We start from the raw sequence: 26402 nt of genomic DNA, 5'->3' as shown, positions 1-26402 counted from the left end.
ATGCACAAAACCATCTTTCTGACTTGTCATTATAGGAAAAATACAAGTGTTACTAACAACATGGCTCTAAATTTCTGAAAACTCACAGAACTAAAACCAATTAGCTGCAGCTGAAAGAAAGAGCTCAGTATAAACGGTGAAATCCGCGCTCTCTGGCTCAAACTTTATCTTCCACTGGCTTTATTTTTTGGTTCTTCTGAAAAGTGATTCATGTCTACAATTAGAGATGACCAGGATTAGCAGGTTTGCCCGCAAGCCCACAAATGGAAAACCCCACGAAGTCAGTCAAGTGGACCTGTACTACTTCGAGGTGACTCTTGTGCAGCCCCTGTGCTACTGCCCATATATCCTGCACTAACTCAGTAATAATATGCCTGGCACAGACCTTAATGTTAGCTCACTGCCACATTTGTTAACATGGAAATATGAGCAGCTGAACCTGTCAGCAGCTGTGGGTTTGAGAAATGAACATATGAAGCTATGCAAACTCAGCAGCAAACGCAGCAGCAGCTACAGACACAGTGGCAGCACCTTGGTGACTTCTCAAACTCCCCGCAACACATACATTGCAAAGACATTAACATCATAATTAGCATTCCAAGTCCGGTAGTTTCTCGTGAAAATTTAATAAAATACAAGAATTGATTAAAACACCTTCAGGTGAGAATGATTCCAAAATGAAAAACATTGCTTCTCAGCAAAAAAACATTTACCTGATCAATATTCCTCATACTGTAGATATTGGTCAACAGGCACTCATTAGTACACATATGTCTCTCCAGTTCACACAGACATATGTCTCAAACCTTAAACTCCTGGCCTCGCAGTAGCTGCTAATCCTGCAGCAGTTAATTCACTATCCAGCCTCAGCGAAGCAGCAGCTTGGAAAAATGTGTCTAGTTCAGAGAGGTAAGCCAAGTGTCCCATTGCTCTCATTAAGCAACTAAATAATGATGACAGTAATGGCAGTAACTGTAAAACCGAAGTGAATGGACCCAGATGGGTGACTAGTTAAAGGAAACACGTGAATAAATGAGCAGAAGAACAACAGATGAAGATGGTTGCTTGAAACTGATGCGGTTGCAGTGTCAAAAAGTCTTAAGTTATAGCACTAAATTACTTTACTATTTATTACCTTTTCCTAACTGTTTACAAAAGCATGTTATTTTAATACATCTATGTTGTTGTTTTTTACTCAAACAAAAGATATGAAGACAACATCTTCTTCCAGTAATCCATTGTTCCATATCAGAAAACGCCAATCATGATCAATTCCATGTTGACGTCCTAATGTGTCTGACCAACAGCCCACACGAGATTCAGTTTATCGCAGAAATCACATTCATTAGCTGGAACCAGTGAGCGGTTTCCTATATTTGCTTTGAAAATTGGCTTCAACGGTTTTAAAAACGGTCGCCAATTAATTTCCTGTTGATCAGTTAATTGAATAATCAACTTCAGCCTCTGACTGGAAGTTAGCTTGTTGCAGCGCTATATAAAAATCAGTCTAATGCGGCTTTGTTCTCACAATAGCAAAAGGTTCATGTAGCATAATGGATGTTGAAATCCACACGGATTGTGATTTACTGTTAATGCAATCCCTCAAGCAGTGTGCCTATACTGCTGTAAATGTAACTCCCAGGCTTTGCTGCTGTTTTGTTCATCTGGAAAATGTGATGTTTAGAACACAATGGCTAAATGAGCCACTGCTGGCTCTCTGCACACCCTGAGGGAGGTATCAAAAGCAACAACGTTAACAGTCCCCAACTTTGTATTCATATATGAATACAATAAGACGCTGGCTTCAAACTCCGCATCCGAATGGAGCTACAAACAACACGTGCCATTACAGAGCGAGCTGTAATGCCGCCACTCCCTGGCACACCAGCATCTTTTGATTTATTATCGGGCTAAACTCCTCACTGTACAATGAAGCAGCCGTGCTGATGTATCCCTGGAGACACATTGCAATAAAATGAACTGCCATTGTTTTCTTGCAGAACTGTACAAATTGCCTCATCAAAGCCACAACATGGGTCCTCCACCTCTAGCCATTAATCAGCGAGAGAGACGTAGGCGCCACAAGATGCCTTTACATTTTCCTGAGCTGAAGAGTGCATCAGGCTGACAAGTGTTGTTGTTTCCATGTTTTACTTGAGGAGAAAGGAAATGAAGACCAAGGACTAGATGTTTAAAAGCTGAGACATCTGAATTTACATTAGAGGCCAACTTTGTTTTTCCTGCGATACAGTCTAAACTCTGATATTATAAGTGATTTTTAGCCCCTTAAAGATTATTCAGATAGCTCTAATGGAACTCAGGATTTATTAGGGGGATAGCTGCTTTACTCCAAACAATTTCACAGTATGAACCGGGACTGTGTGTTACCTTTGGGATGTGGTGAAGAACGTGTTTGCTCACTGGGATGAGGAGAAGCCACAGTACAGCATCATCATCAGCCTGTTTAGGGATGTAGACACAATTGTCACTTACTTCAAAAGAGCAAAATGATTTTTGAATTGAATGAATTTTTGGGGGGATATTTTGACATAACTATGTCAGCTGTAAACATTTCAAAGTCAACATATTTTTTCAACGTTCTTTCATTTAGCCCTGCCTTGCTTTGAGTACACAGTCTGTTCCTTAAATTTCAGATTACAAAAGCCACTGGACAGAACACTGGAGCAAGCAGTAAAGATGGTGGAGTAGCAGACCTGTAGTGCTTCAATCTGTAAGAGATGCTCCGCGGTCTGGTGAGCTGCATGGGGTTCTGCTTCAAAGAAACAAGCTCCATAATGTCAGCAATATAGATCCACGCCTTCTTTGGAGACATCATCCACCGCCTTGAACTTTTTGATGAGGCTATCAAGCACATCTTCACTGATCAGACAAACAGCATCCACCTCATCCTCCTGACCAAGACAACCCTGCCGAGGAGTCTGTTGCTTTGGGTAGTTGTGAGGCTGTTCAGGTGGTGATTGTGAAAGAGAAGAAATATAATACAGTGCTGATTTGAATTGTTTTGTTGGTGGTTATTCAAGTAGCCAACAGCAGCTGGGTGCCGTCCAATCATATTGCATATCATCTTTTTTTTCTCTCCTAGCCAAGGAAGTTAGCCCAGAGGGTGGAGTTGAAATTTAAAATCCACTTTTACCATAAGATAGCCGCAGCTTTCTCTCCGAGTCCGAGGTGTACTCTCAATACTGAGAGGCACGAGGTTATCAACACTCAGGAAGCAATCACAGAAAGAGCAGCAACAGAGGAGAGACTCCAACAGGGTAATTAATAGCACTAGCACTAAGAGCACTCGCAGAAGAATTCTGATATACAAAATGTGTGTGTACAGTGCACACACACATATACACAAACACACTCACTAATGTCCTACAAGCTACACAAGCTTCCTACATGTATTTTACACCTTACAAGCTACTAGAATACAACTGCATTGTTGAGCTACAATCCGAGGACAGCAGTGAGTGAGGCTGCCACTTTGTACTAAAACATAAACACAAGCACACAAGAGACAACCCCCAAGAGACATCAGGTGGACTCGTGCCAGTTGCCAGGAGCATGTGTGGGTTGGTTCTGATTGATTGTTCTAGACCTAAATTTCCTTCAGTCTTTGGACATTTTGTCGGGCTCACTTCTGGTGTATGTTGAGGGTACAGTCATTCTGCATTTGTTTTTTCGGGCAGGAGATGTTGAGAAGCTCCTCAAAAAAATGAAGATCCTCACTGATTTGCCATGTAAAAAAGCGTTCAGCATGTGCTGCTTGGTTCCTGAATCCTTGGTCATCAATGCTGCTTTCCTACAAGGTGCCGTGTTTTGTCACTGTATAAAAATACAACTGTGATACAATGGAGTGATTCAGGTATTTTTAATTAAATGGAAGATATGGTTCTAGCAGCTGCCCTTTGCTAGAAAAATTTTAAGTGGCCATGGCCAATGTGTGGTCTTTGGATTGGATAAAATCAGTGCGCTACCTAAAGACAACCTCACCTTAAAACACAACACAGGAACAGGGTGAGACGGTCGTGATCACACGACTGAAAAATCCACACCTGTGTCACATTCTACTGTTCACTCTTTGTTTATTCAAATGATATAGATTTACTGTCAAGTTGAGAGTGACGGTGTGCCTGCATTAATCCCTGACCTGTGAGTCAAAGACAAAGACGCCGAGCTAAGTGTCTCCTATTAGACACGCAGTTGTTCTAAATGACATTCTGTGCTGGAGATCTGGCCACCGCTTTCGCCCTAAATATGGAACGGATCCATAAATGAACGACACCACTTTGGGAATAAATTAAACGTGCTTGGGGCTGAATTCTAATGACCATGTTAACCTTTACTAACAAAGTTCCACTGACATTCACTTTTCAAAGAGGGCCTTCTGTAATTTCCACTTCCAACTGTTCTTTTAATAATTTCCTCCCCTTGTGTTCACAGTTTTTCATTTCTAATTGGGATGAGAGTTGCAAGGACGACACACTTGAATTTCACTAAATTACCAACGATGGATTTAATTCCACACGCCCATGTGCAGCATGATTACCCTTTTTTTTTTGCCAAGGCAAGTGTGAGATCCTGAACTCAAATTGTGTGTGTGTGTGTGTGTGTAGGGGGTAGGAGGGGACCCTCTTATGATTGGACCAGACATAATTCATCAGTGGACTCATGAGCTATTGGAGTTTGACAACACGTATACAGCAAAAGCTAGGCGAGAGTAGCTTGAATCAATAATTTTCCAGCTTCACTGCAGCAGAGCAGGTTTGTACACACTGTGAGTTATGCAAATGAGCCTGTGACACAACAGGATTTGAGCTCCACTGCTCTTATACAACAGTGAAAAAAAAAACACAATCGATCCCCATGAGTCCTAGCCTGCATGACCAGTTAACCTGAGAGCACAAAGTTCAAATGGGCAACAAATCAAAGTTTCTGTATGGCTGAGTCCTCTCAAACTGATGGAACGCCCACACACACACGCGCGCGCCTCCGTAATGCCTCCGATACTGCCTAAAATGCTGGATCAGGTATCGGAGATTCCACGAATCCATGCACCAATCTCAAACCACATAATCCACAAAGAGCAAACGACTTGTGCGTGTGTATAGGTTTCAGGTATCAGAATCAGTATCAGGAAAGAAAAAAAACTGTATTGGAATATCTATCAGTAACAATAAGCTTCTGCAAGCTCCTGCAGCAGTCAGTGCTGCTGTCAGTATTTGAATATCTGACCCTGTCCACTAATGATGTACATACAAGTTAAAAAGGTCTGAAGAGTGGAATAACTGGGCAGGCAGCAGCTCCACTCGGCTCTGATAACGTGAAGAGTCACCTCGAGTCAAGGTAACACTCATTATCATTCAATACGAAGCCAAAAATTAGCCTTACCCATTAGCTTCAGATGCTGATGTATTGCTAACCAGGGCTATTTAAAAAAGGAGAAATATTTGATGTGAATAATGACATTCAGGATTTATGATGGATTATGTCGGCTTAAGGTTCCCCTTGAAAACATAATGCATTTAATCAGGTGTCTAAGGTGTCAGATATGATTCATTCATTCATTACAGAAAAAAAGTCAGTTTTAACGAAGTCAAAAAGTCAGTGAAAAGTTTTTGGTGTTACTCACTGCAACTATGGGCTTATAACAGCCTCACAACCAACAAACAAAACTAGGAAAACTGTGTAGTGACAAACTTTGATTCAGGTTTCCACTCACCCCTGGGCTATTAAAATGGTCAAAACCTAGAATGTGAACAGGTTATATCAGAACCAATAACATAACACAGTCAAGCAGCACACTTTGATGTGCACACACTGCTAAATCATGTAAGGAGGGATTACAGCCAAGCATGACAAGATCTGAGCCTCGCTGAAACATGGACAGACCGCCAGTGTGCTGCCAGGACGAAATAAATAAATTAATAAACTTTCTGCTTTTAAATGTTAACCATTTATTTTCATATGCTTCCTTCCTGTTGAGTCATGGCTCTCAACAAAGACAAACATGGACAAAAGATTGAATTGTTGACAAATCATCATATATATCAGTTGTATTTTGTGACAGCACTCAGTGCCAGTACGCTCTGGCAGAAGAGTGAGAATTTATCTCTGAATCCTCAAATGCCCTCTTTGATTAAACCAACGAGGGCAGAGCTGAGTCAAAATATATTTTCAAACTGGCTTCATCCCTTACAGAAAAATCCCAAAAAGATTCTTTCTGTGAGCCTCAGCCTCTAAATCCCAGCTGCCAATCCAGCTACAATCCCTCTCACACTGAGAGCTTCTCACATAAAAGAGCCGCTTCCCACCAATTCACTAAATATAAACTGTGATGTCACACAGTGTGGGCTCTGAAGAGTTATGTCCAGGCTTGATTGCTGTCCGTTTCTCATAATTACTGTGCTGTACTTGTTGCCCACAGAGCGAGGCTCGTCTTCCATCAGGGGACGTCGTTGGCTCACCTCTATCAGCCGGCAGAGCTGGGAAATCATCCAGGGACAGGGAGAATAATGGTGTTTGCATGCCAGAGTCTCACACCTCAATAAACCCAGAGAAATGTAAATGGAGAGGGCATTGCTCTGGTGTGGGTATACCAGATGGTGACCCCCTGCCTCACAAAACTTGTGCAGAGATGCAGGCAAGGCAATGCAGACAAGGCACAGATCGTGGAGGAGGAGGAGGAGGAGGACATGAAGACTTCAAGGGACGTTCGCGTCTCAGATTTGCAATACTTATCTGGAATCACAACTGTCAAATATTATTTTTTTTATCAATTTGATCAAAATGTCAACTTCCTCCAAAAATGTCACTCAGTAATAACCTCAAGTGGAATCCTCAAAGAAAGCAATTCTGACAGCAAAGGGCATTGAAATGAACTCAACAATGCTGTTCAATAGAAAGTAATATGGTGACAAACATTAGCTGCAGCCGCACTAATCTGGGTTTCTTATTGCTATTGAGAGTTACAGTGTAAAGAGTATTATAAAGGCATACACTGGAGATTATGTCACTAATCTGCTCCGACAACCACACTGTCATTGATTATTAAAGGCCCAATCTATAATCCAAAAGCAGACAGAGGGGACGCCTCGCTGCTGAAAAGCTTCTCTAAGCATTTGTTCATTCATTGTCAGGGGTCTTATTACAAAGAACGACAGCTGGGACGATTGATAACAAGTTTGTGATGTACACTTGGAATATAGCTCACTCATTTTTTGTTATAAACAGCAATCAATTTTTTTTTGGCCTCTAATTCCATCCTTGAATAAAGGCAATATCTCTACAGTCTTAGTGACATTTTAAAACATTCTTTGGGGCTTAAGGGAACATCAGACGAGTGAGGACTGCTGTGGCTGAACTTCAGCCTTCACAATCTGTATTGATTAGAATGAAATATTATCAAATAAAGCAAAATAAAATGTCATCCCGGTACCATCAAAGTTCAATTTATTAATCACATGAAAGATGAAACTGTATTTCACTATCCCAAACAGAAGCTAAAAGGACAAGATGTCATCAGCAGAGAAATCATTCAATAATAATGAACTGAAGACCTGCTTAGTGAGCAAAGTAATGATATCCAAGGGGGGTTTATAAAGGAGATTTAAACATTTTACTACACCTTGTGGTAAGCTACAGTATTTATTCATGTCAGAAAAATGTGAACTCTTTTCTGGACAGATTCTCTTTGTTGGGAAGACATCCCTTTGCTGGTTGCAGATGGAGGAGGAGGGCATGCCTGTCGCAATTAATATCACGCTATCTGTTTTATTATGACACAGGCCTATCATTCCCTGGAACATGAGGAACCTCTGGGTGCCAAAGTCTGAAGCCTGGCATTCGTCTTTGCTCCCCAGACACCTGTAGCTCTGGCATCTCCGTACGGTCCAATCCATCCTTTTTCATTTTTCTCCATTAATCTCCCAGCCTAGTAATTCAGTTTTCATTTGTTCCTCATCTTGCAGGCTGGTGAATGCCAAGCCGACGTAGCGAGACTCATGCCAGATGATTGCTTAGCGCGCCGCCTTTTCTTTTTTTTTCTTTTCCCAGAGACAGGAAGCCGGGGGACAGATTAGGCTAACCGCAATTACAGGAGAACAGTGAAGGGGAGGATTCTCTTCGTTTGTTGTGGACCTTGGCTAACCCTGACTAGTATCTGTGCACCTGGCCTGTCCCTCCTGGGCTCCTGTACTTCACTCAATTAGTGAAGATCCTTTATTGCACCTGTGCCTCCCATTTACCAGTCTGTGCGTGCCCTTTCACTGACTGAAGATGGCAAACATCCAACAGCAACCCTTTTATCATTGTCTCTGTTTTTATCTCTCTCTCTGCCTTTCTTTTTGTCTCTCCTTCCCCCAGCCTCTCTGATATTTAGACTGCAAACACTTATCAGAAATAGACACCCTGAATGGTTCCTGCAGCATCTGGGAAAACACAAGATCTTTCTTGCAACTTCCTGCGAAGCTAACGACAGCTGACTTGATTGAAAGCCGTGAGGATGATCAGGAGAATACCTATTTTGATGTAGTGTGGCTGCCAATCTTATTTGTGAAAATAAGATCATTTTTATACCCTAAAAATAATCCCTGTCGAGCCCTGCAGTAAGTTTATGAGAAGCGACCTTTTTTGCATTACAGACAACGCATCACTGACTGCCGAAAGATGAGAAAAGAGCTGGTCCCTCCACTGTGATTCACACATTATAACAACACAGTGTGTTGGCCTATCACGTTTAGTTGGCCTTGAGGAACTGACTCCTACTGACTCTTTATCATCAAACACAAGCCCCCGTGAAATTGCAGAAAACACAAACTACAGATAACACAAGCAGAGCGCGTAAATTCACTGCACACCCTGCAGCAGAAAGCCAGAGGGGATTTATGGACAAGGGAGATGACTTGCAGTTACGCTATAGGGTGTCTAAGTCCCTTTGTGTTCACCATAAAAAGTAAATATCCACCCCTGGTTTGTTTTGTGCTGACTTTGTTGGAGGTTTGATATCAGAAAGAAGGTACATTAATGCTAATAATGCAAAGAGAAAGACCAGGTTAGCTGAGGATGTGGAGCTGGACATCACAGAAATGATTCTAAATTTATCTGCACCGTAGATAAATAATACTCAATGATAATTAGCTTTTTTTTTAAAAGAAAAAAAAACAAGAAAATGGGTTCATGTATCACGTTCCTTGCTTTGTTACCTTAGATTCTCTGTATCCAAACAGATGTCTCACTGGTAGATTTTCTTTCTTTATTGGTGGCACAAATGAAGGGATAACACTGTCCTTATTTTCTCTGTGTAATGCATGACTGACTGTTCAGTTCATTTAAGTCCACAGCACATCATCTGTCTTCTTATAAAGACAGGCAATTTCCAAAATCACGAGGAGGACAGTTCCACAAGTGTTTTTTACCAAATACCCATGGGCTATTATAATGAGCAACAAGACACCACAGTAAATAGTGTCGTACAGCTCCATAAAACCGCAGGTGACAGCTAACTACTGAGCCAGAAACTGAGGTAAGAAAGCATAAACAAGAGACAATAAACTCAAACAACGCTTAAATATGGAGAGCAAAGGAGCGTATGTGTTCAAACAACAAAGCAGAAGTGAATACAACGAAAAAGGAGGGAGCAAATACAGAGGGTCATAAAATACTTCCACATAAAATTTGATTTGAGAGACTTTAAGAAAAACACATCCTGCTTCAGGGGGGGAGTTCCAAAGATGAGGTTGGCCGAACATTAAAAAACTTCAAGTCGACTACATTCTGTTTCAAGTCACATTGTCGTCACCAACATTATATCTGTTCACCTGATGAAGGATTTTAATCATCACACATCTGCATCTCAAGTTAACAGAAAGCTGAACTAGTGTTAGTCCCAAGTACACCTGAATATCCGGGGCAAGTAAACTCTATGTCCAGGTCAGTGTACATTATGCAGCTGTCTGATCAGACATGCCAAAAGCAAATGTCTCTGAACGCTATCTGAAAATAAACTGTGTACTGTATTATTAGATACAGAGGAGCTTTTGTGTCTCACCACCAAGCGATGACCAGCACTGATGGGATAAATCCGACATAATGGACACTATAGGAGTTAACTCTGGGGTCAACACTATATGACATAATGTACACCTCTGGAAAGCTGCATGTGAGAAACTTACTTTCATTAGCCGTTAGCCGTTCCAATGAGGGCCACAGTCTGATCGTATCTCCTTGTAATCCAGCCTTCAACTGCAGTGTCTTTTTGGAGATCCTGTAAAATAGATCCAAATCATAAATCTCATACTGAATGTCGTCTTTGAATATTTACTCAAACAGTTGCTGTTGACAGCAAACATATTATTAATTGTCCATTCCCAGCATTTAAAATTCATACACATTCAGATTTCAATATACCCCAGGGTGGGAGTCAAGGATCTAACATTTAACTTGTCTAAATGTCACTAATTCATCATCATCGAAACAGAAGTAATTGGTAGTCAAGAGTCATCAAGTAGTTACAGTAGTAACATAATGTGCATTCACGTTTGAAAGATTTAATCATGGCCAAATCTAAACCAAAAACAAAACATTTGCCTCTTTCAGTCAATAAATTTGTGAATCCTTGTGTGAAATTTTCTTCAGTTTGATAAAGACACTCGTTTAAATTTAAATGGGTTCTGTTAAACACGAATTAAGGATCCCAGGGAATTCAAAAGACTCTGTAGAACAGCTGAGCATGAGTCCTCTGAATGATGTGGAAAAACTAAAGAGGATGGCACTGAAACCTGCTGTAACTTAACAAGTTCGGATCACCAGCAGGTTGAGGCTTCTGGGAGAATACTTGCTCTTAGCAAATACTGCCTGGACTGTTATTATGGAGTCCTGGCTGTTCTCATCAGCATTCACTCTGGGGAGCACCTGCTGCTGAGGTGGATGCTTCACGAGTTATTGGATTGCTAATCTCTTCCTGGGAGGCCTTTTCAGCTGGGCGGACAGATGAGGGTGGAAAAGGCAATAAGCCATCTACGGGGAGCAGCTGATGATAAACTTGAGCCGCAACAGAAGGAGGGTGGGGGGTGGTAGTGGTGGAGGAATGACAAACATACATATATCCATATACAAGGCTGAGTTGGGGAAGGATGGCTGTCTGGCTTGCTGGGACACGCCCGCCTCGTGATTTCCTTCTCCGCAGCCACAGAGTTATTGCTTTTATTTGAAGACCGCTCCGGCTTTCACCCTCAATAGATCATAGCATTCGATAAAGTGACAGGAGAGAGGAGGGAGGGGGGGCTTCCATCTACATCGCATGCTTCCTATAGCCTAAACTAAACCGATCTCCAGCACCACTGATTGCTATCTTAATGGTGATGAATGCACAGGAAATGGCAGGCTCACTGCCAAAGATTCAGTGATGGAAGGCAGCAATAACATTGCGGGACCCGAACACCGTATGTAGAAAGCACAGTCATCACGGATACATTAAAATAAGTAATAGCAGCCCAATAAACATTAAATGCTCACAGTTTTATCTGACACAAAGAAAGGATACACAAAAAACTTCAGAGCTTATTTCCTTTGTCTGTGCCACACAGAAGTGTTAGTCATCATCAGACATCTAGATGCCGACAAGATGCTTGATATTAACAGCTGTCCCACATAACAGTCTAAAATGGTCCTTTCAGACTGTGTGATTCTGGGCTGGCCCAGACAAAAGTTAACAATCATGTGAGAAACACAGTTCATCACAGAGAGGCACTGATGGACGGTTTAGTGCTTTGACAACCAAAACAGACCGAATCAGAGTCACGCTTCTTCTCATTTTGTTTTTGAGGTTTACGTGCTACAGTCACACAAATCATCACTCAGTCTGTCATACGTCATAATGAAGACCAGGACTTTCTCACTCACTGTACATGAACCTGCTGTTTTTCCTGCACAGGACCTTAAGCAGAGCCAGATGAGGGAGGTTTATGCTGGTTGTTTCCTAGCAGAGAGTCTTACCTGGTCAGCTGATGAGCATGGGCACCAGGTATTACCTGCATAATGACAATGAAACAAAAGCCCGGACGGAAAACAGTCCACCCTTTTGGCCCAGGCTGAAATATGACAACAAATATTGGATGGACTGCTATGAAATTTTGGTACAGACATATATTGCTTCCTCAGGATGAATTGTAATAATTCTGGTGATCCTCTGACTTTTCATGTAGCACCAGCATCAGTCAAAATTTCACCCACTACTTTGGTTTATTGACTAAATACCTGCAAAACTGATAACATTTCCATCAGTCACAGCAGTGCTGAGTGTTTAGTTCAAATGTTAAGTACAGCCACACAGAGTCAATATGATTATTTATGGCCTCTGCCTCTGTTACACCACAGTTTACAGCCTGCCATGCTGTGTTCCTGTGTTGCAGTGTACAACGACACAATAGGTAAACGATTTGACTGACAACCTGGGGTTTGAATCGGTACCTCCTTGATGGATGATTTTATTAACTGACAATTAGAAGCAAGTCATAATCCACAAATACTTATTTAACACGCCAGTCAAGCTTTTCATCATCAGTGTCGAACAAAATGACCAGTAAACTGCAGCTTCCTGCCATACAACTCCTCTATCCGTCCTATTTTGCATGCATGGAGTCAGCTGTGTGCTTGGCTTTGAACCTGCAGACTATTGTGGCATCTTTAGGCGTCACAGCACATCAAACACATCTGAGAGGCTGTAGGGAGTCGGAGCAGCAATCCTACAAACAGCATAGCAGGACCATCATCTCCTGGTTCATTACACATGGGCTGTTGATATTCAATGTGAACAGGAGAACTGTCAAGGCAGCAGAAAACAGACGATTGTGACATTCTGCTCTGGTTTATCTCTGTAGAGTTACAGGTGAATTTGCCTTTTATTAAGAGAGTTTTGTGTTTTTGCTTTCTGTAACAAGATAGAGCAGTAGTGACACAGCAACAGCACCGTGGCTGGGACACATCAGAGATAACTCGGCTGAACTGAATGACTGCGACAAAATTTTCCCCACAGCGGACTTTTGATGGAAAGGTCACAAGGTGTCTGCGATTGAGCCAACGCTGCAACCCTCTCAGGCAAGATGGATGATGACAGTAATGAATGAATGAAAAATGATCCGACAATCAACGTCACCTGCTGAGCTGGTGAGCAGGAAAATATCTAATCACTATTCCACATTATTGCAGTATTCATGTTTTGTTGTTTTCAGGTACAATTATGATACTGACTTTCATTCCAGCTTATCACTATTTCTCTGGGAACGTTAAGTATAAAATGAGATTAAATCAGTGTTGCTGAATTGCTAACGAGATATCAATTAAAACTCATTACAGAAGATGAAAATTCTCAACAGATTTTGGGCAGCCAATTTCATCAAGTTTCCACATGCTGTAACTACTAAATCCACTACACACATGTCCATACAACAACAGAAGTGCGTGCATGTCCATAATGTCAGTATGCTGCATATTAATGGCCACTCTTGTGTAAGTAAAACCCATGGTGCCTGGAGCTAATTAAATATGAAAAATCATCCAGAGAATGTAATCAACCGCATCGTGAAAAATGCATGGGGTTCACATATTAGAGAGGACACAGTGTGTATCTCAGCAGAACACACATTACCATCTCCCGGTTACATTATTTTTATTTATTTTTTTCATGAAGGTGACAAGATAAGACAGACATTCCTGAAGTAATCTAAGCAGATAAAAGGATCTTTAGAGCTGGAGCTCTGGACGAGTCATTTGTCATTTTCACATCATAGCATTCATGCTGCAAAGCATGTATCCAGTCAAAGCTCAGCAACCTAATGAAGTGCATCATACACTATTCAAATATATATACAACATATTTACAGGCTCTTCTGGTGTGAAAAATCTGCATTGCTTGCGTGATGTACAATAATAACAGGACAGTGGTCTGAACACGCTGCAAGAAATGATTAAACCAAACAAACCTCAAATGTGTTTTGCCTATGTTTTCTTAGGTGCTCAAAGGGAAGAATAGTCTTTCTTTTTTGTGTGTGTGTGGGGGGGGGGTTATCCTTGTGCCACGAAGAGAGCACAGACAAACAACAAATAAACTACGTCTGGTGCAATAAATAAAAAAGAAGAACTGAGCGCGCACACTTGCTCCCAATATTGTTTTTCATTTGTCAGTGTTTCATCCACACGGGCCTTTGTGGTCTACGTGATCATAACACACGCCTGGTGCCTTTGTTTTTGTCATGCACCACAGCAGGTTATTTTTCAATTAATCATATGGTGTAAAAAGAAAATGTCAGGAAACTGTGAAAAATGGTCATCACAAATGCTTCAAATGTCATTTTTTGGCTGATCAAGTGTCCAAAACCCAAATGTATCAAAGTTGCTGTCAAAGTGCTGAAAATATTCATATTTTGCATTTCTGCTCTGCACTGTTGCTTTATTTATTATTATTTCATCTCAGCACATTTGCTGTCTTTGCAAGGGCCAAACCGGGCAACATATCAACAACTGTGTAAATAAGCACATGGATTCTACTTTTCAGCAAACAGTCTTAAGTTGGTAAAATAAAAACTGAAAAATGAGAGCCAGAATATGTGCTGAACAAAGGTCTTCTCTTTGCCTTCATTCAGGCAGGTTAGCTTACTGTTATATGACCTTTTGAGCCTTCCTCACAGCTGGTCTCAGACAAGAAAAGGACTAAATGAGACAAAAGCACTTTGAGAACACAGTACGGACATTACAGATCATAATGTTCTGTCTGTGCTTCATCTAAGAGCATGGATGCTTTAGGAGCATACAGGATAATATGCTTTAAGCTTGCAACCTACTGTGAATATTATACTGTGAACATGTACACTGAGAGGACATTTCATCAAGTTACTCTTAGAGGAAAAAAGACATTATTCCACTTTCAAATTCATTCCTTTGCACTGCAAGCAGCTTTAACATGCCAGATCAAGTTTATTTTCATTCCTGTGGAAAAAAGGACAACAAATGCCTCATCACATTTTTCATTCACAATCAGCCTCTTTCTGAAACTACAGGCACCTGCCAAACATGACTGAGCGACACAGCACGGATATACTTCAAAGTCAACCAAACAGCTACCAGACACGGTATTTGTGGGACAAAAAGGGGACCAACAAGTCCCTTTTAGACCTTGGAGCAAAAAATGAGTCGGCACAGGGTTAATCAATGTTGTAGAGCAGAGACAAAGTATGTACTGATGCTTTTCAGCATAATAACATCTATGTGTGGTATTGTAATAGATGAGAGATGTCTTAAACCCTCACCAAACGCATTGCCTTAAAAAAATTCTGTTAGGGATTGAAAACTATTCTGGTTCGATAAGCAGACTCAGAGTCATTTTTCAAGGAAAAAGAACAAAAAATTTACAAGATTTGCTGCTTTTCTCTGACTTGTGGGATAGTAAACTGAATATATTTGGGTTCTGGACTGGTGGGTTGAACAAAACAAAGCTCTGATGGGAACTTTTACCGAGCAAATCAATTGATCCAGTTGCAGCCCTACTGTATATGTCTATAACTCTCCAGGTGGAGCTATCAAAGAAAATTAGATCTGACATAAACTTTCTGACTTGCTTTCCAACACCTTCTAACTATCCACAGAGGATTTCATCCTTTTTCCAGTCATCAATATTGAGAGGTGAAGAACAAATGTGAGCAGTGAATTCCTGAAGCAGCCAAAGTCGGATATTGACTACACTTCCATGACGTGTTTCACCAAAGTGAAGCACTGCTTTGTGTTTCAAACAGCATGTAAGCAGCAAATGTACAAAAAGTGGAACGTAGACTAGTGAGCTTTACAGCCTCATCCAGGATGAAAGCACCATCCTGCTGTGTAACCTGCAGCTTCATTTCAATAAAATCAAGATCAGACTCACAAAAAAGATTTGCTCAGTCCAGAAGATCAGCTCAGAAAGTTTTTTATTTGGGTCTGTCAATCTCATGTAAATATAGTTTTCTCCTTACTGCTGAGAGCAGACAAAGTTAACAAGACCAACTGGGATAAGATGGGGATAAGACTGCTCCACACTGAATCTGCCTGCCCTCAAAATCAATTTGGTCAACATCATTTTGTGAGGCAAATGTCAAATTTACATACGGGACTCTGAGGATAAAGACACTTAAACATGCATGACGTGCATCGAAACATACCTGAAATAATTGGTGCTGCATCTAATTAGTGTAAGATTAATGATCTTCTGTATGGTGTTTGTGCTCATAAAGTAGTTGCATTCTCCATAATTAGACCTTGGAGTAAAACACGCAATTATTCAAATGGGTTAGTCGGGTCAGGAGAAGACTGTGTACTCATTGAGAGCAGAAGCTGATAGAAATCAACCGTGCACAGTGAGATATCAATATCGCCTGCAGAATTACACCAAAAGCAGTACAAAATGTTATAAGTACAGCCTCCAAAAGTGAAATAACATATCTCTTCTGTGGCAACTGAGGGGTGAGCTGCATTCTCTGTAGTTAATTAATTTAGCTGACTTTGACTCCTCATCCCCAGAACAATGCTGCACATAAATATCAGTATGGAACCATGTTGGGCTTCCATAAAGAGGATTAGAGTGAGGAGGGGGAATCACACACACAAAAAAATTCTTTTTCCAAGGCTCTCACATCTGCTGTCAAAACGGAAAGGCACAGTGGAAGCATAATGCTACCGTCCAAAGTGTCATCCCAAAGTCTTTTTCTCTAATTGAGAAAAGCAGCCTTCTTATTGGAGCAAGACTTTTGAAACGGATGGGTTTGAATGTGTTTAACATGCCACGGCGTTTCCAAATGTGCTCAACATAATGCTCTACATAAACTTTCAATTCACAACCTCAAAATTAGAGTGACAAGGTATCCATGCGGCAGCAGAGATAAGGCGGAAGCATGCCCCAGCACAAAGCTTCCTTGTATTATGCCAATAAATTCAGAGCTTTCAGAGGCCAAACAGCATGTCGAGTCACACAGGGAGATAGCTGATAGGGTCCTCACCCCTCTATTTGACCACTCCAATGAAAAACCAATCATCTCCTTGACCGTGGGAGACATGAGTAGTCACAGCAGCCAGCCTGGCAAACCGGTAGAGTCCCATCATCAGAACCCAATTAAAAAAAACTCAGCTCTGACACTCATCCCATGCCAAGTGTGGTGGCGGAGGGAGGCTCGGAAGGCTTTGCAGCAGAGCCTCGCGTGTGGAAATGGGAAGGCAACAGCAGTAAACATGCAACCACAGCTGGTAGAGTATGAGATAACAGGATGCGGGGGAGCATAAAGCCAGCGTAGCCCGCCACTAAACAGCTATGTGTTACGACTACAATCATAAAAATGAATGGCCATGACCCTCAGAGCTGTGCACAAAAGAAATATAATGCAATTCAGCACATAATCAAGACACCCATGACAAAACTGGCTGGCCAAAGCACTAACTAACTCACCTCTTCAATGACGACATGATTCTGGGACATTGTGCTGGTTTGTAGCTTTGCCTGCTGAGAATTTGGGATCACAGTTGATTAATTTTTCACTCCTTAGCACTTTTGTAAACACAAGCAGGAAAATGAATGAGAACACGTGTTGTTTGCTTTCGTCTCAGCTTGGCTACTACAACTGTGGCATGTGTCAAATCCACCAAATAAAGCCAGATATAATAACAAACACGCAGACTGTTTAGGGTCGTACTCAGCGTTACTGAACTGACTGGTGGCTAAAAATCAGCACGATCACAGTCTGGCAATGCTGGATTAGAATCTATCATCTGTGCCTATGGAGTCATACATACAGAAATGGGGACACGTGTGACTAAGCTCCGGGCAACAAGATTATCAAATGATCCAATAAACTTTGGACGGCAGTCACAGACATGATCAAAACACAGCAGCTAAGCTCGACAGAGGAAACACAGAGCGGCCTGTGTAGCTTTCCAAAGCCTCCTCCACAGAGACACAGGGAGTGGGACTGAAAGGAAGGGGGAGCCAGTGGAGGGTCAGAGCGCATCAATGTGAAACCAGTGAACGCCCTCGGAGAAAGGAGAGAATCAGAGAGAAATCCTACAGCCACCACAGCACGAAACACAAGACCTTATAAAGGATGACAGCCTTGTAAGTTACAGCCTCCTCCCATCAGTAATTGCAGTGTAGCTGGAAAGCCATAAAGTCTAATGCATTGTAAATTATGAGTTCTAACACTGAAACCATTAATTCTGCATGAAAACGGGCAAGTGGGGAGAGCCCTCCACCACTGCTTGTTTCCTCATGTGTGGGTCATTCATTATTCAGGGAAAAAAGTGAATAACAACCAACCCACCGAGGGAACTGGTCTTTCTTTGTGCCGTGTCTCAAGAAGAGGTGAGAGGCAACAACTCCAGCACTCTCTCTCCACAGCCACAGGTCTATTGCACAAGACATGATTGTACCGAGTGTAGTCACTGGCTTATCTTGTTTCTGCTTTAATATTTGAGATAAAATTGACCAATTGAGCTGACACTTATTAAGTTATTATAGAAGCTCAATATATTTACTGCACAGTTGGCAACTTGAGTTAATAAAGATGAATAACGCTTTACTTCACTGGCCTGAACTGTTATCACCTGCACTGTTGAAGCAGAGACAACACTCACTACTCTGTAGGTCTTTCATGAACAGCATAAAGACACCCTGTCCTGAGCCACCATCTTTGGCTCAGGACAGGGTTCAGTAGAATTTTGCGAAATCCAAATTCTGTACTGAATTTAAATCATTTAGAAACAAATCTACCTGATGAGAATGAGAAAGTACTGTATAGTATGAATGATGACATGCCATCATTGTCAATTATGAATCTAAGCATGCCCTATATGCTGTTTATAGACATGTACACAAGCATAAACTGCACATATCCACCTACTTCATGTGTATGAAGTATAATCGATGAATCATTGAGTATTGTTCCAGTACTCGGTGCTCTCTGCACTATTCCACTATTTTATTCTTGTTTCAAATTTGTTGCATTTTTTATAATTGAATCTTTTACTCATCGATGTATTGTTTGTACATACTTAAATTAAATGGTATGTTCTTCAATCAACATTGTTGTCCTTGTTGTATTTCATTGAGAGCAACAAGAAATATCCTTATACATTTAAGCATTTGCATGCAACTTACAAATCAAAGATTTCTAATCACGCTTTACTGGCAGAGAAGGCAGCCTAATTAATGTTCACAACCTGTACCTACAACCTCACTATGAAATCAGCAGCATAAAAACTTCGTTAAATGTATTTTAACAAGGTGCTTCAACAGTTTTGTTGGCCATCCAGTTGTTTTTCAGACTTGCAGAATTTACATTAGCTTTGCAGCCACTGAAATCCACAGCTGTCACCCCACACTTTCATTCACTTACAGCAGCTTATTAAAAATTATGTCAGAATTAAAACCAAGCTTCTTGTGATCTGAAAATGGTACTGGTCACAACTAAAGAAAAAAGAAATTGTTCAAGGCTTAATATAGCAAACACATAAGGAGTGTAATCAAACTGTAGGAGTGAAGCCTCAATACCAGAACACAAAGTAGAGTAGTGTTACACCTGTGCAGGAATATATTACTGACATGTTACATGAATTGACTGGATGCTACTCACATCAGATGTCACATTTCCCCTCTGTGTATATTTAGCATTTTGTCAGTCATTCTGTCACTTGAGCAGCAGCCACCTGGTTACATACAGAGAAAGAAGAAGATTTTAGCGCAATAGTGGGGAAATAAAGCGAGAGCATGTATGAGTCTTTATAGAGAAAATCCTGCCTTGAAAATCTGAGAGTCATCTATCAAGCTGTCATGCTCAATGCAGAGAGGAAACATTGTAATTCACATTTCTTCATTTATCAGCAGAGCATCGGCACACAAGGCCGATAGTCACCTTGTTGACTGTTATCGGCAGATAACGTGACATTCGCTGATAGCAGTGGCCGATGTTCATCCATTGAATCGTGCACGGGCCTGTGACATTCCTGCCATCAGTTTGTAAGGATGTGCAGGTACTGTGCAAGTCTTCTCATTGAGCAGCACATTTAAGTTTTCTCAGACTGAATTTGTGCTCTTTCAAAGGGCTGAATGATTTTTAGCTCAGTTACCATTTTACAAATGATAAAAGGGGTAATAAATAACAACAACAAAAACACTGGTACTGGCATCATCCCAGAATTTCAAAATCAGCGTATCTCAACTTTCCGTGATTTCTTATGTTTCCCACAAAGACGGAACATAAACCTGATGATGTAAATCATAGGTGGTCATACACCCTATTTCACTTGCCAGCTACTCCATAAGCATTTGATTGCCACCGTGTCTCTTACTCAGAGAAATTGATAGTTCTTCCTCTGCTATGATGGCTCCCTGCCTGTATGACAGCTGCGTGTTGAATCCAAAGGATTTTGAGAGAGTGACACAAAATCCTGGTGACCAACAGCAGAAATTGAACCTATGGTAAATTTAAAAGTAAACCAAAGTAGCTCCAACAGCATATGTTCCCTCGGGGCTTCAAAATGCCACTGCACGCATGTGACGAACACGAACACACTAGGAGATTTTCCATTTTAAATTGTGTCAACGAAGAAACGCAGCTAAGAAAAAAAAACATAAAGTAATTGAAATTGCGAACGAGTTAATAAACTGGTTTGTAATACACTTTTTCTACTGTGCTCGTTGCAAACGCCACTCATCGTTGTCACACAGTTTATCTCATCTGGGATCACAGCTTTTCAACATAAATCGAATTCCAATCAATTCCAGCACTAAAATATGATGTAATTAAGAGAATCTGGTCCTGCCTGAGGGCTTCTTCCACATTCATTTCAGCCCTAAAAAAATAAATAAATAGAAAAAAAAAGGCTTCAATTTCCCATCTTGCACCACAAGTGTGAATTGAATCAAATTATTTAATGGGGAACATTTTAAAAAGATCAATTATGTCACATTAGCCCAATAACTCTGACAGGCACGATGCCTCCACATGTAAAACCCCCACATGAGAGTGAAATGACTTAAAACCATCTCGTTAGATGCACACCCAGGGAATTGCTTCCTCTCACGGGACATCGATAAGATGTGAACAGCCTATTTATAGATGTAAGGGCTGAAGTCTGAAGGTGTTTAATAGCGATTTACTACTGCTACAAAAAGGTGAAAATCATTGATTTGTGGGAGATTACAGGCATCGTACCGAAATGCTACGAAGTGCTACAGCAGGAACTTATTGACCCACAATCATTAACATAATAATTTTCTAAAAGGCTAACAGCTGTGGTATGATGAGGAATGTATTAGCTGTGGTCTAAACATCCTTAATTCTGGAAACAGCTTATAAATCTGAACATTAGTTGGAGCACGATTCAGCCTTATCAAACAGAGGGTTAAAGACACATTACAGCCTGCCAAGAGGAAGAAAAAAAATTTAATTTTATGAAGAAGTCAAGCAAGCCAAAATCAATTAACATCTTTGTGCTTTTTTCAGAACTAAAGAATCAGTTCTTCTATCACCTCCAGTTCACCAAACTAGAGCTCCAAAATCCAAGTTCATTACTGTCATCTGAAATCGTCCGTGTGTGGGGTACCCATTTTAATATGTCACTGCGTAATTGAGATAAAACCACTGTATTTCATGTCACAGGAGAGATGAATGGAGGGCTGTGGGACATTTCTGAAATTAAATGGAACATTTTTTCCTCCCCGCTCTTACAATAACGGTGTCTGGTTACGTGCCAGCACACACAGGCTTAAATGAGAGAATTTGGCAGTGCGGCCGGTATTAACGACCCAGGCGGCGTTGTAAGGTTGAAAGCCACGGTGGTCAGAATAAGAGATGGCTTCTCTGGTATTAGTAGTCCACAACAAGAAACGGCATGGCGAGGTATTGAAGTAACCACTTCAAGGGGCAGTGCAATTCAAAAAAAGAAAAAAGAAAGAAAAAAGGATCAATCCTGTAGGGGAGATACGTTTGAGATCTGTGGCATTCCTGTTTCAAAGCCACTGTCAGAATAAATCTCCAGGATGGATTTTTTTAGGCTTAGGCGTACTGCTCACAGCGAGCAGAGACACTGACCGTGAATTGTTGTTATGACCCCTTGACAACAGGGTAAAATCCCATTGAGCAGCTTGCCACAGAGGGTTACATCCCCCCCTTTTCATTTTTACTGTCCCTTTCACTTACTTGGAGCAGTGCAGCAGGGTAAGTGATAAAGCACGGCACACTCATCCCTTTATGCAATGAAACACAGGGCTGATGGATTTTACTAGTGCATGTTAAGTGACATGGATTAGCAGCCAGATAAATCACTGTGCTTGATATTAGGCTATAAAGTGCGCAGCATTATGAAATGCACAATGCTCTCATCTACTTATCTGGATTTATTCTGCCTCTGCTTGGCTCTGCTTTTCTCCCTCACACATACATAAAAGCCAATAAGCCAGACACAATAGAGCCAACTTCTTATTTAAATGACGGCACACACTTGAAACAGACGTGTATGAAGTCTATCAGTGACTCCAAGCTAACACTTGGAGCGCAGTAACCTCGCAGAAGAGGTTAGCAGCTCCAAACACTTCGCAGTTACAACCGAAAAGACAAGCTAAAATCAGAGTAAGCCGTCTACAGCAAGTTTAAAATGTCACTGTTAGTAGCAGACAGACGCCTTTAACACAGCAGAGAATTAACCGCCGCGGCCAGGGTCAAACGGCTCGTCCACACACGGAGCTGAAGATGATGGACACAGCGAGCCATTAAGTCAATTTCACTTCCAAAAAACAGCATCCGTCCGGTGTCCTGAAAGCGAGTAGACAGACCAGACACCGGTTAACCGCGGTATTTTCAGGGCTTTAGGACACCTACCGGTGTTTTAGTCCCGTGTCCTGCCGTTACAACTTCTCCTGGACGGTGTCCTCTGTGCGCTCCACACTGCGCGGATGCTTCATCTGCTCGGTGCCTCGCGCTGCACGCTCGTGGGCTGGGGGAGGCGGCAGCCCGCGGAGGAGAGGAACCGTCCAATCAGAGGCCACCGGGATACAGCCAATGGAGGAGAGCGAGGAGCGAAGGGAAGGATGCTGCTGCTTTGTTTAAAGGAGATTGACTTTTCAAGCAACTGAGCGACCGCTTGTAGTGCCTGAGTGGTCTGATGGCATCCGGGCAAAAATAAACCCACGTCCCAGATTAACTGCAGGGGGTTCAGGTGGGATATCAGCAGCGTGGGTGACTGATTTGCTTATGAGAGAAACGACGCTTTTAAAGGAAAAGTTCATGTTTTTATCATACAACAATAGTATGAGGGTTTCAGGAGCCATTTAACTTCAAGCAGCCTACATTTTGATAACTTTTCAGTGCAGGACTTTCACATTTAGTGACGTTTTTTACAGTGTGGTAAAGGATGTGAACCACTGGTCAGACAGAAGTCAGTCAGCCATGTGAGGATGTCTTCTTTGGCTTTAGGAAACAATGATTATTTACACAATGATTAATTATAACAAACAACTAGTAGGTTAACTGAGAAAATAAGTGAGAGATAAATTGATGCAAATCAGACGGTTATCTTCTGAAAGATACTGCCTGTTTATAGCAATGTTCCCTCTGTTTCCCCAAATGTTGGCTGCACTGTCAGGATAGTGACACCAACAGGAAATGTCTTTTGTCATGTTACATCTTTAATAGATAGCTGACAGTGGCATCACTTGAGGCAGCTTGAGGCTTTCCACAGCTCTTTGTGGAGACTCTAAAGGCTTAATACAACATGACCGAGTACTTTGTCCTTCATCTCTTACATCTAAATCATATTAGCTCCCTTGCGGAGGCCATTCTGGACAGGATATTTGCAGCCACCAATAACTCTTTTAGTGTACATATTGGTATGTAATTACTGTTTAAAGACTCACTATAAAAAACATGAACCTGCCTTTTAATCTTTGATCTATCAGGCGACAGGCCATGTTAAACTCTGAACCTCTGAGAGCCCCACAGCAGCCTGGCTGGCTTATGCATAAATCTGTATTTTCAATGCAAAATGTAACACTATTTGGGGTATCATCAACAGCTGGACACTAGGCAGTTTTATCCTATCCTGTCTGATGGGATGACCAGTTGTCTGGGTGCATAATTGCTTGGCAGGAGGGCATTAAGCAATTAAAACTGGACAAAATTGCATCTACTTTGGATTGTCAATGAAAACGTTACAAAAAAAATTGCCCAATTAAAAAGATGCCAAACAGCATTTCGGGAAAGGACTCTGAATTACTGAACCAGCAACAGTGCTTCCCCAACTTAAACAAAGTGTCAGCACAATGTAACATGACCCATCACTTTTCTGACACTGAAATGCAGTTTTTGCTGCTGTAATTAACACTGCAGCATCTTCTCTTTGCAGCCAGTTGCCCCATGTGTTTAAGCTGTAACCGAGGAGGAAAAAAAAATAATCTGTCAGAGGTGACAAAAGCGACCCTAATGGAAAAATCTGTAACTCCTACAACGGGCCTGCTCGATCAGTGAAAATCAATATGCTTTTCGCCAAAGAGATCTCAGCTGGACTGTGTTGTCTAGGTAGGCCATAGATCAAACTAGCCGGCCACACTAAGGGGATGCAGCCAAGTGCCATTACTGCTCCCACATGTCTGTGCACTTACTGATTAAAAAGTCATACATTGTAGAGCTCATCAAGCTTTATTTCAACCAGAAGACATAACAGAGATGAAAAGGGAAAACGTATTAAGTCACAAAAGAAAAGCAAGCAGCCATTCAGTCAAAGAAAAGAGCAGATTGTAATTAAAGTACGTTTAGCAAATTTTCAAAATATAGCCCTTTGAAGATCGGTCAGATATGCATACTAAATGATATACAAGAAGAAATTTTCACTGTTCATTTCTCTGCACACCAGGTGCATTCAATCAGCATCAAACAAAGCTAGGTATTGAATGAAAGAGCAGGAGTATAACTTCAAATCTCAGTACAAAAAAAGCTAGATTAAATCAGAGCAGTTCATCTCTCCATGGACATAGATGTGAAATTACATGTGATCAAAGCTGCCTGATTGTGAGCTAAATGGGCTGAATTCAAGAGTTGTCGCTGTCATCATCATCGTAGTATCTGTTCCTCTTGATCTGCTCCTCCACTGTCAGGCCGTCGTCATCATCCGCCCACAGAGAAGTGCCGTCCCTGCCCGTGCTGTAGATCGAGGCGAAGCCGTCAACGCTCTCCGTCACAGCTCCCGTTTTATCGCCGCCTTCTCTCGCCTCCATCCCGAAATCCAGAAGGTCATCCAGCCCTGACACCAGAGGCGGGTCCCCGGCAGATTGACTGAAGATGTCGGATTTGAAATCAGATAGCAGACTGGAGCTGCTGGTACTCAGGCCAGCGAAAATGTCCTCGAGGAAGCTCGATGTGCTAATCTTTGGCTCGGTGGCCTCATTTTTGAAAGTTCCCTCGGCTGTCTCTGCAAGGAAATTTGTGTCTGAGTAGCAGTCTGTGGCTTCAGTACATTTGGCACCGGCTGGCACAAAAGCATCCTCCCTCTGTGCCAATTGCAGCACTTCACTTGGCATCCATTTTGATGCTTCACAGCGATCAGCTTGGAAGAAAGCTGTTGCTCTCATTGTATCTGTCAAAAAGAGCGACTGATTTTTCTTTTCCTCACCCTCAGTCAGCCCTTGAATCAGGATTTCACTGTCAAGCAGCGTCTGGCCACTGTTGTTATTATTGTTATTATTATTATTATTAGAGTTAGCATTCAAGGCCTGTCCTGCCGTCGCCTCCTCATCTATCAACGTGACCTTTACCGCCTGCCCATTGTTAATGCTGTCATTATGTTCTTTATCTGTCTCCTTCTGGCTTTCCTTCTCAGCTGCTGCACTTTCTGCCTGCCTGTCATGTCCATTTACTTTCACTTCCTCCACCCTTTCCACACTTTCCTCTTCATTTTTCTCCAGCCATTTCATGCTTTCCACAGCTCTGTAGTCATTCCCTTCACCATGTTCTTTCTCTTCCACTCCAGGGTGCACTTCAGAGTCCATTTCAGGACCCACTTGTGCCGCAGCCTCAGAGCCACTGTTTGACTCCTTAGTATCTCGAGTGAGAGTAACACTCACTGGTTCCTCAGCAACTGCTACGGGGGAGGCCGGAGCCTCAGACTCTGCTGGAGTCTCACCTGGTTTTCTCACATTCCCTGTTGGACAGGCACTCTCTTGCACCTTGTAATTTTCTTGGGGCCCATTTTGCGCTTGAGTTGCAGGAATATTCGTCTCTTTTAATTGAGGGTTGACAGGCTGATTTAGGTGTTCGTTTTCCTGAGCTGAGCCCTCCCTAGGGGGCCATGACGGCTTAACCAACTTTAACTCCTCCTCAATAGTGAAGGAT

At 41.8% G+C, this 26402-nt stretch overlaps 1 protein-coding gene across 9 annotated transcripts in view; it reads right to left on the bottom strand.

Annotated features, from left to right (window-relative positions):
- LOC124055568 (beta-1,3-galactosyltransferase 1-like) overlaps positions 1–23502 on the bottom strand; it is a 104053-nt gene extending 80551 nt beyond the window's left edge. For 6 of the 9 annotated variants that reach the window (XR_006842716.1, XM_046382477.1, XM_046382479.1 and 3 more), the window contains exons 1-3: positions 22899–23502; positions 19653–19725; positions 10182–10273 (exon numbers count right to left, since the gene is read on the bottom strand). The gene's annotated coding sequence lies outside the window, so the exon portion shown is untranslated. Of the gene's footprint in view, positions 1–2388; positions 2461–2714; positions 3266–10181; positions 10274–12003; positions 12578–19652; positions 19726–22898 lie in introns of those variants that run through there. The other 3 variants (XM_046382476.1, XM_046382478.1, XM_046382481.1) reach the window with 3 other exon arrangements.
- Positions 23503–26402: the final 2900 nt, after the last annotated feature.

Source organism: Scatophagus argus, chromosome 24, assembly GCF_020382885.2.
Source record: "Scatophagus argus isolate fScaArg1 chromosome 24, fScaArg1.pri, whole genome shotgun sequence".
Taxonomy (NCBI): domain Eukaryota; kingdom Metazoa; phylum Chordata; class Actinopteri; family Scatophagidae; genus Scatophagus; species Scatophagus argus.
Note: the sequence above shows the minus strand (reverse complement) of the source record. Positions and strands in the feature narration are given on the sequence as shown.